This window comes from Geotrypetes seraphini, chromosome 8 (genome assembly GCF_902459505.1).
Source record: "Geotrypetes seraphini chromosome 8, aGeoSer1.1, whole genome shotgun sequence".
Taxonomy (NCBI): Eukaryota; Metazoa; Chordata; class Amphibia; order Gymnophiona; family Dermophiidae; genus Geotrypetes; species Geotrypetes seraphini.
In genome coordinates this window covers 51,398,467-51,415,560 of record NC_047091.1, presented here as the reverse complement: position 1 = coordinate 51,415,560, position 17,094 = coordinate 51,398,467, and the positions used below count along the sequence as shown (strand labels likewise).

The following is a 17,094-nucleotide window of genomic DNA, read 5'->3' as shown; positions in this document are numbered from 1 at the left end:
AAGATTTGGGGTATTATATCTCACAGATGAGCCTTATAACAAGATCTCCATGTCTAGCAAATCTAGAGGAATTTCACTGGTTGCGATTTTAAAAATTGTAACATGCAATTTAAATTGTATTTGAGCAGCTACAAGGAACCAATGAAGTTTAGGGTAAAAAGGTTTTAATGTATAAAATTTAGATAACCCAAAAATTAATCCAACGGCTGCATTTTGGAGTAGGTGTAAGTAATCAAAGACTTAGTTTACAGTATATTATAAGAATAAGATTACAATAATTCAGTCTTGCTAGTATTAAAGACTGTACCATAATTCTAAACACCTCAGTTTTAAAATATTTTCTGATGGTTCTTAATTTCATCAATATATGGAAATAATTTTTAATAACTGATGGAACGTGGTTGTGTAAAGTTAATAAATTGTTTACTTCTACCCCCAGGATTTTAGATTTTAGATTGAGAGGTAAAAGATATCAATCAAAGATATATTCTCAGTGTATCTTAGATCAGTAGAAGGGCCAAGCCATAGAAACTTGGTTTAAGGTTTATTGAGTTTGAAATGATGAGTAAAGATACACTTTCTATCATGTTAACACAATTTTGAATATTAGATAATTTTATGGAACATGCTTGGGATACTGGTAAAATGACAGTGATATTATATGCATATATATAATATTTGATCCCAATCTTATGAAGAATATCTTCCAAAGATTGCAGACTGGTCCATGACTTATATGACATTCAATCTCACACAAACCCAACAGAAGATTCCACAGTGACAGCCGACAACCTGGCGGACTTCTTCAACACTAAAGTAAATAATTTTAAGACACTCTCTAACGGATTCTCCAGACTCCCACTGGGATTACTCCATTCCACACGACCTTGTCGCCTCCAAAACAGACATGAGCTGGTCCAACTTTAGTGAGACCGATTGGCAAACATTTAACAAGTTCTACAACAAATACGTCAAATCATACTGCAGATTGGACACTTGCCCCCCAGATGTAATGAAAGCAGCCCCAATCATCTTCAAAGCCAAACTACTCACCTGGGTCAACCTATAACTAACCACAGGAATGTTCCCGAAAAACTTAGGTCAAATTGTAATAACACCCATTAAAAAGAACAACAAAAAACCATCCAACAACTTATCCAATTTCAGACCTATCGCCAACATCCCTCTCGCAGTTAAAATAATGGAAGGGATGGTAAACGCTGAACTAAATGCATATTTAGACAAATTCAACATACTGCACAACAACCAGTCAGGCTTCAGACCTGGTCACAGCACAGAAACAATAATGGCCTCGCTACTAAACCACCTACACTCCCTTCTCACCCAAGGTACCAGCGCCATGATCCTGCAACTGGACCTAAGTAGCGCCTTTGACCTAGTAGATCACACTATTCTTTTGAACTGCCTAGAAGCCATAGGCATCACAGGAAACGCTTACAATTGGTTCCAGGGATTCCTCAGGAACAGAACCTACCAGGTATTCAAAGACGACAAACTTTCCCATAGCTGGAATAACAACTGCGGATTACCCCAGGGTTCCCCCCTATCCCTGACCCTCTTTAATATCTACCTAAGTTCTTTAGGAAATCTGCTACAAAGCCTAAGGATCATCTTCTACATTTACGCAGATGACATTACGGTAGTGATCCCTCTAACCTCACTAACGTCGCAATACATCGACTCCTTAACCAACATCCTACATCAGATAGAGCACTAGATGATGGCCTTCAAACTAAAACGCAACACAGAAAAAACCAAATTCTTGCTGGCATCCCCCAATGAAAAGATAAATGAAAATACAATTCACTTACAGTCGAGAATACAAAATTGACCAAACCATAAAGATACTGGGGGTAACCCTTGACAAACACCTAACCCTGGAAAATCACACAAACCTATTGTTTAAAAAAAATATTTTGGTTCTATGGAAACTTCGCACTATTAAAAAATTCTTCCGTTTACTAGTACAATTATCCATCTTAAGCACTCTAGATTACTGTAATATCATATACCTAGGTGCTTATAAAAAGAACCTCAACAAACTGAGATTAATTCAGAACACCGCGATCCGACTAATCCACGGTTTAAAAAAATGGGAACACATTACCCTTTACTATCAGAAACTCCACTGGTTACCCGTAGAATCCAGAATCATCTTCAAGTTTGCTTGTATCTGTTACAAAGCTCTCTTTGGGATGCTTCCAACTTACCTAATCTCCCAGTTCTTTCTCAACGGTTTGAACAAGAGCACTCGCAGAACAAACCTGTTTAATTACCCCTCCCTGAAATCTTACCAATACAAAAAGTTTCTAGATAGAATGTTATCTTTCCAGGCAGCCAGGCTGAACACATGGCTTGGAAAACCCATACTTGATGCCACTACATACGCAGACTTTAGAAAATCCCTGAAAACTCAATTGTTTAACAAATTCTAAATTCTCAACCCACCTCTTCCTCGCTACGGCACTCCTCTCTACCTCGCTACTACCCCAACTCTAGATTTGAGACTAACTCTTACCCTCTCTCCCCTTGTATCCCATGTCCTGACAAAATGTATTTTTATCGTAAATCACTTGTATGACTTGTATCCCATGTACTGACAAAATGTATCTTTATTGTTAACCGTTTGTATCCCATGTACTGTCAAAATGTATCTTTACTGTAAACCACTTTGAACTTCACGGTATAGCGGTATATAAGAAATAAATTATTATTATTATAAGGAGATTGAAAAGATAGGGGGAGAGAGAGAGGGATAACCCTGTGGAACACCGCTGAGTAGTCTCCATTCCTCTGATAAATTACCTCTTTTTTTATTATGTAATGTCAATCCATCAGAAAACCAAACCAAGGTAGTACCTGTCCCTAAATTCCAAAATAGCCAAGAATATCATCAGTTTAAAGTTGTATGCCTGGATTAATCCACTGATCCATCTGGACCAAGATATGAAAGGCTTTGTATCCTTGTCTCCATTCTGTCAGCCTTCTTCTGTATCCTTATGTCTATCTCTTGAAACCTCTAGTTCTAGAGTTGACAGGCTCCCTATCCCTGTTCTCATTCCTTAAGCCCCCCAGTCCTAAAGATGACAAGCTCTGTATCTCCTCATTCATTACTTGAGTCCTCCAGTCCTAGAGTTGACAAAATCTGTATCCCTGCGCCCCTCCTCTGTCCTCCATGCCTACAGGTGACAGATTCTGTATCCCTGGTCCCCTCTGAACTCTCCAGTCCTAGAGATAACGGAGTGAGGCATGACCTATGACCTAGTGGTAGAGCTTCTGCCTCTGCAACCAGAGATTGTGGGTCAAACCCCAGCACTGTTCAAATCCCAGCTCTGCATCCCTGTGCCTATCCCGTGAGCCCTCTAGTCCTAGAGGTGACAGGCTCTTTGTCCCTGTGCCCATTCTCTGAATCCTCCAGTCGTAAATGGAATAGATCTGTATTCATATGGTTAAAAGTTATGACTCTTCATTTTTATTTTTAAATTATTTATATTATTTTTTAAAATTTATGTATTGCCTAATATCTAAGCGATTTCCAATATCAAACATTCATAAGAAATTTTCATAACACATAGACATAAAATCAAAGACTATTATTGGTCAATACTGGTTATTTTGTCTGTTATATTGTTTCTTTTTGGGTTTTATTGTGTTTTATTCTATTGTTGATTGTTCTTCACTGTATGTTTCTTTGGATTAGCAGAATATAATCAATTTAAATTAATTAATTACTGGGCCAGCAAATGCTTTAAGAACTAACATCTGTCTGAGGTATGGGCCTTGCTAATGTTAAGCTCTTTCATCTTAATTCATGTAGAGGCTAACTAAATTTCAGTTTCAGTACCAAAACCAGCCTGAAATCTGAATTTGGTTTTGTTTTACTTTTCACTGAAAATGCTGATTGAAACAACCCCAACTCCCAACTAAAAGCAGACCCCACTCTTGCCTCATTCTGTTCACCAAACAAAAATGGGCCCCATTCCACCCCCTCAAACAAAAATGAGCCCCCACATCTAGTCCCCTTACAAAACTTGGTGGTTTAGTGACCTTGTTGCGGCAGAAGTGATCCCCAGTTGTTTCGCCTGTGCTGGCTCCACAGTCAAAATGGCTGCCACAACTTCTCATCGCAGTGACAGCTATTTTGAGATTTAAGCCTGCATGGGCAGAAGCGACTTGGAGCTGAATGCAGCCTGCTTTTGTTCAAGGGGTGGGGGAGCAAAATGGGACAATCAATAAAAGTAGGGATAAAGAGATGCTTCCACTTGGAATCTTTATTCATCAAACTGTTGCTGGACAGACTTTATGGTATGTATCAGCAAGCAACGAGATGGTTGGATGGGCTAGAGCTAGCTTTGACAGCAACTTCAGAAGTTGGGACCTATGGACGGACTTTACGGTCATATGACCCAGAAATATCAAAGAAAATGGGACAGTTTAATTAAATTATGAATTTATAATACACGTTACTAATGGGCAGACTGGATGGACCGTTCAGGTTTTTATCTGCTGTCATTTACTATGTAAACTGTGTAACAGACAAACTGACTCAATCTGCCCAGTGTTTTGGCACCTAAAGAGGTACCATATTTTTCAGACCATAAGAAGCACTTTTGCCACCCCCAAAAAGGGGGTGGAAATAAGGGTGCATTTATGGAATGAATACCCAAACCCCCTCCCCGGTTGCCTTATCTCAATTCCATTGTCCTCCCTTGCTGGACGCGGCTCCCCCGTTGCCTTATCTCAATTCCACTGCCCTCCCTCGCTGGACATGTATACCTCTCTGATAGCAGAGCGGAGCATAGGGCTGCCTGCCTGGTCGGCTGACGCGGCTGCCTCCTCTTCTCTAGCGGCAGAGCGGTGCGCAGGGCTGCCTGCCTGGTCCAGCGCCACTTCGGGAGGTGGCCCGGGACCGGGCAGGCGGCCTTGTATGCCGCTGGAGAGGAGGATATTGCCGCATCTTGTCCCTACCTACAAGCCAGCCACTAGAATACCAGAGGGGGGACAAGGTGCAGAGCTTGGCAAGGAGTGTGGGGTTGGGTGCAGAGCCTGGCAGGGAGAGTTTGGTTCAGAATGGTTTTTTTCTCTTATTTTCCTCCTCTGAATCTAGGGTGCATCTTATGGTCAGGTGCGTCTTATGGTCCGAAAAATGCGGTACATGGCTTCCTCCCTTGTGGAGATTTATTTTTATCTGAAGCTTTCCTGTGCCTTTCCTCCCATGCTGGCTCCTCATTGAGGATTTCTCTGCCTGACTAGCCATGTTTCTTGCTATTCCTCCTTCACATGCGTGATTCTGCAGGGGTTGAGGATCAGTCTTGGTTAGATCTAACTGGCAGTCCAATAATCTCAGTGTTTGATTGAGGCAGGGATTTTTCTCCCAGATCCAGCTACTTCTTAGAGCTGAGGCAGGCTGCAGAACCTTCAGAGCACAAAGCACAGCATCATTACATTAGTGATTTCTATTCCGCCTGTGCCTTGCGGTTCTAGGCGGATTACAAATTAGAAGAGATCTGGACATTACCGAGAGAATTACGTAACAATGATTACCGAGAGAATTACTTAACAGTGATTCATGTACTTTACATGGTGTGGTAGAGGATTATAAATTATGAGAGATCTAGATTTTTTCGAAAGAATTTCATAGTAGGGAATCAAGTGATAACAGGGTACAGTGGAGAATATCAGTATATACTGGTTACAGAAGAAAAATTACCTAATAATGGAGGAGGAAGTTTGTTGGATACTGAAGGTAGATGCTTATTTAGGCATCAGAATAATTTTTGGAAGGTAAGGTTCTAGGAGTTGACTAATGTGTTATTCACATGAGGGAGAGCTTGTGCGAATGGGGAGGAGATTAGTTAGTGGGGACGTGTTTTTTAAATAGTAATGTTTTGATTTCTTTTCAAAACACTTTGATGTCTGTTATTTTGATCATCAGTTTGGTGATGGTGGGGTCAATTTTCGCCTATGGGCAAAATGGGGGGGGGGGGGTGTTCCTGGAAAACCTATTTTTGAAGGTTTCTGTCACACCTTCTAGGGTTCCCCACCTCTAAAATCCTGTTTTCTGAGGGTTTTTTTTTAAACTTTTAGTTAAGGCATTTTAAGCTGTTTGTTTGGTGCCAAAATTTTGCCATGGAAATCCATCTTGGATTTCCTGATTTTTTTTCAAAGTGTTCCAAATCCTTCAAATTACCTCATTTTGCCTCAAAACTGGCAGGGATGGAATCCTCATGCTCTTTTACTCCTAATTCATTCTAGTTTTGCACTGGATGGATGCTGGAAGAGTACCCTTGCATCATGTCGATGAAGCCGTCCGCGCAATGCATGGTGGTGGCGAAAAGGGCGAACAGAATGCTAGGAATGGAGGGGGGAGTGGCAAGATGGTGGCGGTGTGAGGAGTCGGGAAGGAGGCTGTAAGGGCTCACCGTGTTTGCTTTCCTCAAAATATACCTCGTTTTTCCGATGCCACATACAAAAAGGAAAGGGGTGGTCAGGGCCATTTCCTCACCGGCCCTGGAGTCCACCCCAGTTCAGCAGACAATGGACCGTTTTTTTCTCGGCTCCTCCAGGAACTGCTCAATCTAGAGTGGAGAGCCCGGCGCTGGGCGGAGACGAGAAAGAGTCGTTCACCCTTTCGGGCATGGAAATATCTCTATCTCCTCCAGCTTCCCTTCACCCTCCGTGTCCAGCAATCGTTGAGGCAGGAGGCACGCGATCCTGGAAGTGGAGACGTGGGGTCTCCTGGCAGGGGCGACATCCTCGGTAGAACGACTGATGTCTGCAAGCAAGAATGAGGAATTTTCACCCTCTTCCACGGAGGTATCCTTGAACAGCATCTAGCTTCTTTAGCGGATGGAGAGCAAATTGGGAAAATCAACAGAAGAGGTAACCAAAATAACAGATAAACTAGACTCCTTAACAAAAACTGTGGAACTAATGAAATTGGAAGTTACAGCTCAAGCTAAGCAAATGCAGGATGATATACAGCATTTGCAACAGTTTAAGATAGCCTCAGTTAAAGATAACACTTCAATACATAGAAAACTGGAACAATTTGAAAATTTCAACAGACGATTAAACATCCGTATTTTAAATTTTCCACAAATTCCGGGAACGTTACCTGTAGATATACTGAAAAGATATTTGATTGAAAATTTACAAATTTCTTCAAATTGCATTCCTCCAATAAATAAGATTTATTATTTACCAAACAAAAAGATTCTCGGAACAGAAGGAGAAAAAGGAAAAGAAAGGGGAAAAAAGAACAATGAAATAGACTTTGCCAATGTAACCGCTCTTCTTGAACAAACAATAACAGTAGACACTGATAGAGCAACACTCCTAGTATCGTTTGTATTTGAGCAAGATGTTAACATGATTTTGAAATTGTACTTCAAAAATTCCCCAAAATTATTTGGACAACAGAAAATATGGATTTATCCAGATGTCGCTAAGACCACTCAAGAACGAAGGAAAGAATTTCTTTCTATGCGTCAAGAGACTATTAAATTAGGAGCCACGTTTCTTTTGGCATATCCCTGAAAATGTTTAGTTAGGTATTTAGGAGTCAAATACACCTTTTTCTCTCCAAATCATCTGAGGGAGTTTTTAGATGTTAAGAAGATCGTCAAGGAATGTTGAAAGAGGGATAGTAGAAGTTAAAGCAGTTGTTTAGAAGCACTTTTACACCTCAGCAGCAGCGGAACTATCCGCAACTACCAAGAGCCCACAGACCCGATCCAGCCAAGAGTGTGAGCTCCACCTCCCCCTGCAGTCCACTAGGAAGATCAACTGTTTTTTTACACCTAAGCAGCAACAGGACCAGCCACCACTACCGAGAGCCCTTTGCCCTGATCCAGCCAGATAAGTAAGCTCTTCCCCCAGCATTCCGTTGGAAAAATCAATATGCTTGCTTTTAAATATTATCAGAAGTAGGAGATCAACTGCTTTTACACCTAAGCAGCACCAAGACCAGCCGCCACTATCGAGAGCTTTTGTCCCAATCCAGCCAGACGTGTATGCTCTTCACCATACAATTTGTTGGAGAGATCATTCTGCCTGCTTTTAAATATCAGCAGCATTGGGAAAACAACTGCTTTTACACCTAAGCAGCAGCGGGTCCATCCGCAACCACCAAGAACCCACAGACCCGAACCTGCCAGGAATGTGAGATCCGCCCCCCCTACAATTCGATAAGAAGATCAACTGTTTTTACACCTAAGCAGCAATAGGACCAGCCGCCACTACCGGGAACCCTTTGCCACGATCCAGCCAGATATATAAGATCTTCCCCCAGCATTCCATTGGATAGATCAATCTACCTGCTTTTAAATATCAGCAGCAGTGGGAGAACAACTGCTTTTACACCTAAGCAGTATTGGGACCAACCGCAACTACCAAGAGCCCATAGACCAGATCATGACAGGAGTGTGAGCTCCACACCTCCTGCAGTCCGCTAGGAAGATCAACTGCTTTAACACCTAAGTAGCAGCAAGACCAGCTGTCTATAATAGGAGCCCTTGCCCCGATCCAACCAGGCATGTGAGCTCCTCCCCCTATATCCCGTTTAAGAGATCAATCTACCTGCTTTAAATATCAGCAGCAGTAGAAAAACAACTGCTTTTACATACAAGCAGCAGCGAGACCTACCGCAACCACCAAGAGCCCACAGACCCGATCCTGCCAGGAGTGTGAACTCCTCCCCCTGCAGTCCATTGGAGAGATCAATCTGCCTGCTTTTAAATATCAGCAGCAGTGGAGATCAACTGCTCTTACACCTAAGCAGCAACGAGACCAGCCACAACCACCGAGAGCACACAGACCCGATCCTACCAAGAGTGTGAACTCTTCCCCCCATGCAATCCGCTAAGAAGATCGACTGTCTGCTCCGGGCGGCTTTCACGCAGAGGAGAGAATCCTGCATTCACCGTGGGCCTCATCTGGGGCAGCCTCCTTGGAGCGGCTGGGGCACGGGCAGTGTGTCTGGGAGGGAATGCATGGATGGGAGAACATCACAGGGGAGGAGACATAGGCATCCTGGGACTGTCTGCCAAGTCTCTTCCCTGAAGAAGCCCTTTCTGGAAACGTCAATCGCTCCTCCTAAACTTACTTGCTCCACTTCATCACTGACGCTGAAACCGTGGATTGAAGACAAAGTTTTATTTTATTTTTCTTTCCAGCTTATGATTTATCTTTAATCTTATCTATTGTTTTGCCTTTTGTCTTTGTTTTGTTCTATTTCTATCATTTAAATTTCTCCAGAATTCTACTGTTCAACGGCTCCCCCTTCTGCTTCTATTCCTTTCTCTCCTCTCTTCTACATTCCAAAGTATTTAGATCAATGCTGTCTTGTTAAAATGTTTATTTTATTTTTATTTTTCCTCTAACTCTACTTTTCACTTCTCTATTACCCTCCAGGTACTTTAGTTAGATTGTGAGCCTTCGGGACAGTAAGGGAATTTTTCAAGTACCTTTCTTATTTCTAATCTTAATGTATATTTTCTGTAAACCGCTTAGAACCTAACGGATGTAGCGGTATATAAGAAATAAATTACATTACATTACATTACACTAAGTCTTTTATTTAATCAATTTCCTCTTTTTTCCCTCGTTTTATGTAACTGCTTATCACTCTCCCCATTATAGCGGTCTAAGAAGGGGAATAAGATTGTTTGTATCCTTGATTACCTTGATTTGTTCTTTCTTCCCTGTGTTTAATGGAGCAAGATGTATTCTTGTAAATTTTGATTTATAATTAGAAATGAATAATATAAAAAATAAAAAAAAAGAATGCTAGGAATGATTAAGAAGGGGATCACAAACAGATCGGAGAAGGTTATCATGCCACTGTACTGGGCCATGATACACCCTCACCTGGAATACTGCGTCCAGCACTGGTTGCCGTACATGAAGAAAGACACGGTACTACTCGAAAGGGTCCAGAGAAGGGCGTCTAAAATGGTTAAGGGGCTGGAGAAGTTGCCGTACTGCAAAAGGTTAGAGAAACTAGACTTCTTCTCCCTTGAAAAAAAGAGACTGAGAGGGGACATGATCGAAACATTCAAGATAATGAAGGGAATAGTCTTAGTAGATAAAGACAGGTTGTTCACCCTCTCCAAGGTAGGGAGCACGAGAGGGCACTCTCTAAAGTTAAAAGGGGATAGATTCTGTACAAATGTAAGGAAGTTCATAGAACATGATGGCAGAAAAGGGCCACGGCCCATCTAGTCTGCCCACACTAATGGCCCACCCCCTAACTACTTCCACGAAGAGATCCCACATGCCAATCCCATCTTTTCTTAAAATCTGGCATGCTGCTGGCCTCAATTATCTGTTGTGGAAGATTATTCCAGCGATCAACCACCCTTTCGGTGAAGAAATATTTTCTGGTGTCGCCATGAAATTTCCCACCCCTGATTTTCAACGGATGCCCTCTTGTTGCCGTGGGTCCTTTAAGGAAAAAGAGATCCTCTTCCACCTCGATACGGCCTGTGACGTATTTGAACGTCTCGATCATGTCTCCCCTCTCTCTGCGTTCCTTGAGTGAATACAGCTGCAACTTACCCAGTCGTTCCTCTTACGGGAGATCCTTGAGACCTGAGACCATCCTGGTGGCCATTCGCTGAACTGACTCAACTCTCCGCACATCTTTTTGATAATGCGGCCTCCAGAATTGTACACAGTATTCCAGATGGGGTCTCGCCATAGATATATACAAAGGCATTATGACCTCGGGCTTACGGCTGACGAAACTTCTATGGATACAGCCCATGATTTGTCTAGCCCTGGATGAAGCTTTCTCCACTTGATTGGCAGTCTTCATGTCTTCGCTAATGATCACCCCCAAGTCACATTCTGCTACAGTCCTTGCTAGGATCTCACCATTTAGGGTGTAAGTCTTGCATGGATTTTTGCCGCCAAGGTGCATGACCTTGCATTTTTTGGCATTGAAACTTAGTTGCCAAGTCTTTGACCAATGCTCCAGCAGGAGTAGGTCCTGCGTCATACTGTCGGGCATTGAGCTTTTGTCGGGTACTGTGTTTTCATCTGTTGTGCGGTTGCCTACTATGTTGCATAGTTTGGCGTCATTGGCGAATAATGTAATTTTACCTCAAAGCCCCTCAGCCAAGTCTCTTACGAAGATGTTAAATAGGATCGTGCCCAAGACCGAGCCCTGCGGCACTCCGCTGATCACCTCCGTCGTATCGGAGAGGGTACCATTTACCACTACCCTCTGAAGTCTACCTCTAAGCCAGTCCCTAACTCATGAGGTTAATGTTTCACCCAGTCCCATCGAACACATCTTGCTCAATAACCTGCGGTAAGGGACGCTATCAAACGCTTTGCTGAAGTCCAAGTACACAACGTCCAGGACTCCCCTATATCCAGATTTCTTGTTACCCAATCAAAGAAGCTGACCAGATTTGATTGGCAGGACCTTCCCTTCGTAAAACCATGTTGATGGGGATCTTGTAGATTCTCCTCGTTCAGGATCATATCCAATTGGTGTTTGATTAGTGTTTCCATAAGTTTACTCACTATCAATGTGAGACTCACCGGTCTGTAATTCTCAGCCTCCGTCCTGCATCCCTTTTTGTGGAGTGGAATGACGTTAGCCATTTTCCAATCCAACGGGACTCTTCCTGTACTTAGGGAAAGATTGAAGAGCGCGGATAACTGTTCCACCAGGATGTCACTCAACTCCCTGAGCACCCTGGGGTGTAGTTTGTCCGGTCCCATAGTTCTTCTTCACCCAGAGAGTGGTAGAAAACTGGAACGCTCTTCCGGAGTTTGTTATAAGGGAAAACACCATCCAGGGATTCAAGACAAAGTTAGACAAGTTCCTGCTGGAACAGAACATACGCAGGTAAGGCTAGACTCAAATAGGGCACTGGTCTTTGACCTAAGGGCCTCCGTGTGAGCGGAGTGTTGGACACGATGGACCACTGTTCTGACCTAGCAGCAGCAAATCTTATGTTCTTATTAGAGCTTATTACAGTTAGATTCTCAGCAGGCCCCTTCCACTCAGTGTTCTATCCTCAGTGGAGTGAGAACGCAGCCCATATCTTTTCCCTGGCATCCTGATATGAGTGTCAACAGATGTTCGCTCAGCCTAGATGGATTCCTTGGTTGTTCAGGTAACCAAGTGCACGTCCCTGCCAAGTGAGGGAGACGTAGAATTAAAGGATACACTGGATTGTAGAGTGGATGTGGTCCTAAAAAAGGCTGTTTGAAGCTTTGGCCTTAGGGATCAAAGCAGCTGCAGCAGCCTCTTTTGTGGCATACGTTTGTCATACTAAGATACGTGGGCTCATCCTGGCAGAGGACGAGCCTTTGCCACAACTTATGCTTGCAGTGGTGGATTATGTAGCCGATGCTCTCTACAACATTATCAGAGTCATGAGCAAAGTCTCAGCTTATTCCATTTAAAACCTGCAGAATATTCTGGATCAGACAGTGGGCAGAAGATTCCACCTACAAAGCTACTCTCAGCAAACTCCCTTTCAAGGGACAGATGTTGTTCAGAAAGGGTCATGATGATCTGATGGCCAGCATGGCAGATCACTGGTCTGAATCTCTGCCAGGCAGCAGACCGTGAACCTCTAGAGGTTCTGGGTGGTACTCTGGAGTAGCCTCATCTCAGAGATCCTATCAGGGATCAAGATAGAGATTTACAGGGCCTAGGAGCCAAATCTACGGTTCTTATCCCTCTTCATCCTCCAAGAAGGCACAATGATGCCAGGGTCAAAGTCTTCCACATGAGGATAGAAGGAAGGCTTTCAGTATATGTGGAGGTCTGGGAGTTCATCAGGGTACAAGCTTGAGTTTGTCTATCCCATAACAGACTGGTTTATAGACTCCCTGGTGGGGCGCCCAGAGAGTCATGCAGGGTTTTAACAACAGTACAGAGACTTGTAGAAATTCAGGCCATAGAGTCAGTGCCCCCAGAAGAATCGGCCTCTGGCAATAGGCCTGATGGGCCGCCGCGGGAGCGGACCGCTGGGCAGGATGGACCTCTGGTCTGTCTCAGCGGAGGCACCTTTTTATGTTCTTATGTTCTTAGATACTACTATTAATTATTTCTACAGTGCTACCAGACATATGCAACACTGAACAGAGTCACAAAGAAGACAGTCCCTGCTCGAAGGAGCTTACAATCTAAACAGACAAGACAGACAAACAGGATACCAGGGTTGGGATACAGTTAGGGGGAATGTCTAGGTTGGCAGGCAGTGGGGAGTATGGTTATGGATTTGAAGGCTATATAAAAAAGTGGGTTTTCAGGCTGCTTTTAAACAAAGTAATGGAAGAATCCTTATTTCATAATGCCCAATAAAGGCTCAGACAACTAGTGAGCCAGTTGATATTGTGTATTTGAATTTTCAAAAGGCATTTAATAAAATACCTCATGAAAGACTTCTGAGAAAATTAGAAAGTCATGGGATAGGAGGTAATGTGCTATTATGGACTATGAACTGGTCGAAAGACAGAAAACATAGAGTAGGTTTTAATGGTCAATTTTCTCAATGGAGAAGGGTAAATAGTGGGGTTCAAGCACCCCAAAAATAAGCAGATAGAGACTAATCAAACACCACAAACACTCTCAAAAAATATATATTTATCAAAAGGGAGGTTCATTTAAGTGAAGAAGAAAAAGCCTAGATCTCCCGTTTGCTGCCTGATATTTTCATGCAAAACAGACTTGAAAGGGAAACCACCTCATTGGCAGAAAAACCTCCTTCCTTCCTTATTTAATTTTAGATGCAATTATCACTTTTGAACAATAAAAAAATGAATATTCAACTTATTCACTTGTTCATATCGTATTTCCACTCATTCAGTGATCAAGAGAATGACCTATCTTCTCAGTTGAACTTCTTAACTGTTCTTCTGTTGTTAATTGCTTCTTTGCAATCCAGATGTTATGCTGTCTTTGCTGTCCAACCTTTTACGATGGTCAGCCAGCATTTCGCTGTGTGTTGCGTCGGGATAAGGGACCAGTTAATCTAAAAAATGGACAAGTTTCAAGTTTTATTAATGGTTGATAAATCGCTTATTTAATTTCCTAAGCGATGTACAAATCAAAAAAAAGGCCAACAAATACAATAACATAAATTAGACAAACTAAATAGGACAGTACATGAGTCGGGAGGGGAAGGGGAAAAAGTTACAATTTCTTTGCAAGAATTGAAAAACATAGAGGGGAAGATAACACAAGGGGAGGTAAAGATTTAAAATAATAAGTCTGGTAGTTAAAAATTTTTAGATCAGAGAATCATAGATTAAACGCATTTTTGAAAAGGTAAGTTTTTAAAGATTTTTTAAAGGAAACAAGGTCTTTTTCATCTCTTATAAATTGAGGTATGGAGTTCCAAAGAAGAGGGGCTGTAACTGAAAACATATCCTGTCTTCTGGTTCCAATTATTTTCAAGGATGGAACTGTTAATAGGTTATTAGTGGTTGACCGGAGAGTCCGGGAAGCGTTGTATGGAATAAGCATCCTGGTAATGAACTGTGGCTCCTTATATGTTAAAGTTTTGAAAACTAGAAGTAATATTTTAAATGTGATTCGATGGCTTATGGGGAGCCAATGTGAATCTATCATCAGAGGTATAACATGATCAAATTTTTTTGCACTATATATCAGTTTAATCGCCGTATTCTGGATAATTTGTAGTCTCCTTTTTTCTTTTTGTGGAATATTAATGAAGAGAGAATTACAGTAATCAATTTTGGAGATGATCAGGGAGTGAATCAGTATATTAATGGACTTAAGCTCAAGAAACTTAGCTATAGAGCGTATCATACGTAATTTAAAAAAGCAAGATTTAATTGTATGCCCTATATTTTCATGAAATGAAGCTTGTCATCGACAATGATGCCTAAGATTTTTAACGAAGGAACAATATCTAATGGGGTATTGTTTAAGGTAAAGGAGGAGCTTAAAGTAATCCTTTTTTCAAGTAAATAGCATTGTTTTGGGGTTTTTTATGTTTAATGCAAAAAACTTTTAAAAAGTCAATAATAACCTCTATGAACTTTCCCTTCTGCACTTAAAAAAGAACTTACTAATACCAGCACATAAACTCTGAGCACAAACTTAATGCAAAGATGGCCGCTAAGTCACTAAACTAGGTGGATCACGTCACATAGGATGTAACTACTAAATTAAATGCACTCCAGGACGTGCCTAAACTGTATTGTTAAATCAATTACTGTTGGTCTCAGGACTCCATTAAAAAGATATTTCAATGAAAAAAGTAATTTTAATGGGAAAAAGTAATTTCAATGAAAAATGATGAAAATTACCAAATGAAAACTCAAAGACAGCATAACATTTGAATTGTAAAGAAGCGATTAACAGAACAATTTTCTCCCCATTTCAAGACACTATTAAAAACACACTTTTTCCCCCCAACTGAATAAACTTGATTGAGGGACAAGGACAGGTGCCCTGGAGAGACACATTAAGATATTAATTCTATTTGGTTTTAGTGACCAGTTATTTATTTGTACGTATATACTCTGTATTTAATTGTATAAAACTGTTTTGTTTTGTCCCCTATTTTTAAAATGTTATACACATAGAAGTATCTGACATTGCGTATACAACAAACCTTAAGAAACTTGAAAGATTGAATGATTGATATGTGTTATCTCTGGAACTTTTCTTTTGATATTGGCGTTCCTTTCCTTTCTGTGGACTGTTTTTAGTAATTATGCTCACTGCTTAAGTCCTTAATTGGTAAAGGCAGTTTATCAAATCAAATTAAAAAAAAAATACTTTTAAGATCTTTGCACAAGGGTTATAGCAAGCTATAATTGCCCTCTACAACTGCACACCAAGGCAGTGTACTCTCCTTCCCTTGCAGGACAGAGTGTCTCTCTGCTAGAGAATGACATGGTAGCTGTTACCCACGGCTAGCCATTGGTATCCGTGGATAACCTGTTGAAACGGTGGGGGAAAAAGAAAGTGCTCACTGCGGGTACGGGGACAAGGCCATCCACCGCCCCATGGAGTGGTGAATGGCCTTGTCTCCGATCACTGCTGTATCTATCTCCCTTCCTACCTACTGATCGCAGCCGCCTCTATCTCCCTCCCTTCCTTCCCCTTACCTTCGGGGTGCATTTTAATTTAATTTGTTCAAGCAGCCCGAGCCTGAAGTCGTATATCTGCGGAAGCTTCTCCTCTGACGCAACTTCTGGTTCTGTCAGAGGAGAAGCTTTCGCAGACACACGTGACTTCAGGTTCGGGCTGCTTGAACAAATTAAATTAAAACATGCCCCGAAGGTAAGGGGAAGGGAGGTAGATGCATGGACTGCGCGAGAGGTGCTGAAGGGAGGTGGAGAGAGGGAAGGGGTGAAAATGAGCAGATGCTAGAGGGAGTGGAAAGGAATAGTCGCTGAAGGGAAATGGGGAACAGAGAGTGGGGAGAAGACGCTGGAAGGGAAATGGGGAACAGAGAGTGGGGAGAAGATGCTGGAAGGGAAATGGGGAACAGAAAGTGGGGAGAAGACGCTGGAAGGGAAATGGGAAAGAGAGTGGGGAGAAGATGCTGGAAGAGAAGAAGACAGAGATGCCAGACCAATGAGGGGGAAGGGAGAGGCACAATAACAGAGCAAATGGAAGAGGCAGAGAGAAGGCAGACAGTGGATGGAAGGAATTGAATGAGGAAAGCAGAAACCAGACAACAAAGGTAGAAAAAAAAATTATATTTCTTTTTTTTTCTTTTTTTTGCTTTAGGATAAAGTAGTATATTAGTTGTGCTGCTAAAAATTTATAAACAAAGCCCTGCCAGCTGAACATCTTTCTCTAGTTCAGCAACCAGAACTTTGATTTATAAAATGACAATTGTACAGAATATTGTTTCTTTTTATACTTTAAGAAAATAAGTTCAGTCTAAAACTATTCAAGACATGTGTGGATGGGATCATATGGTTTGCGGGGACGGGACGGGGACAGAGCTCGCAGGAACGGGAAGGGGACAAAATTTTTCCCCATGTCATTCTCTACTCTCTGCATCTCTCTTGCCTCCCCAACACACAATGCAGCATCTCCTTCTGTCTTTTTCCAAC

General features: G+C 41.9%; 1 protein-coding gene across 3 annotated transcripts in view; it reads left to right on the top strand.

Moving 5' to 3' along the window:
- SPTBN4 (spectrin beta, non-erythrocytic 4) overlaps positions 1 to 17,094 on the top strand; it is a 420,524-nt gene that overhangs the window by 225,376 nt on the left and 178,054 nt on the right. The window lies entirely within an intron of this gene.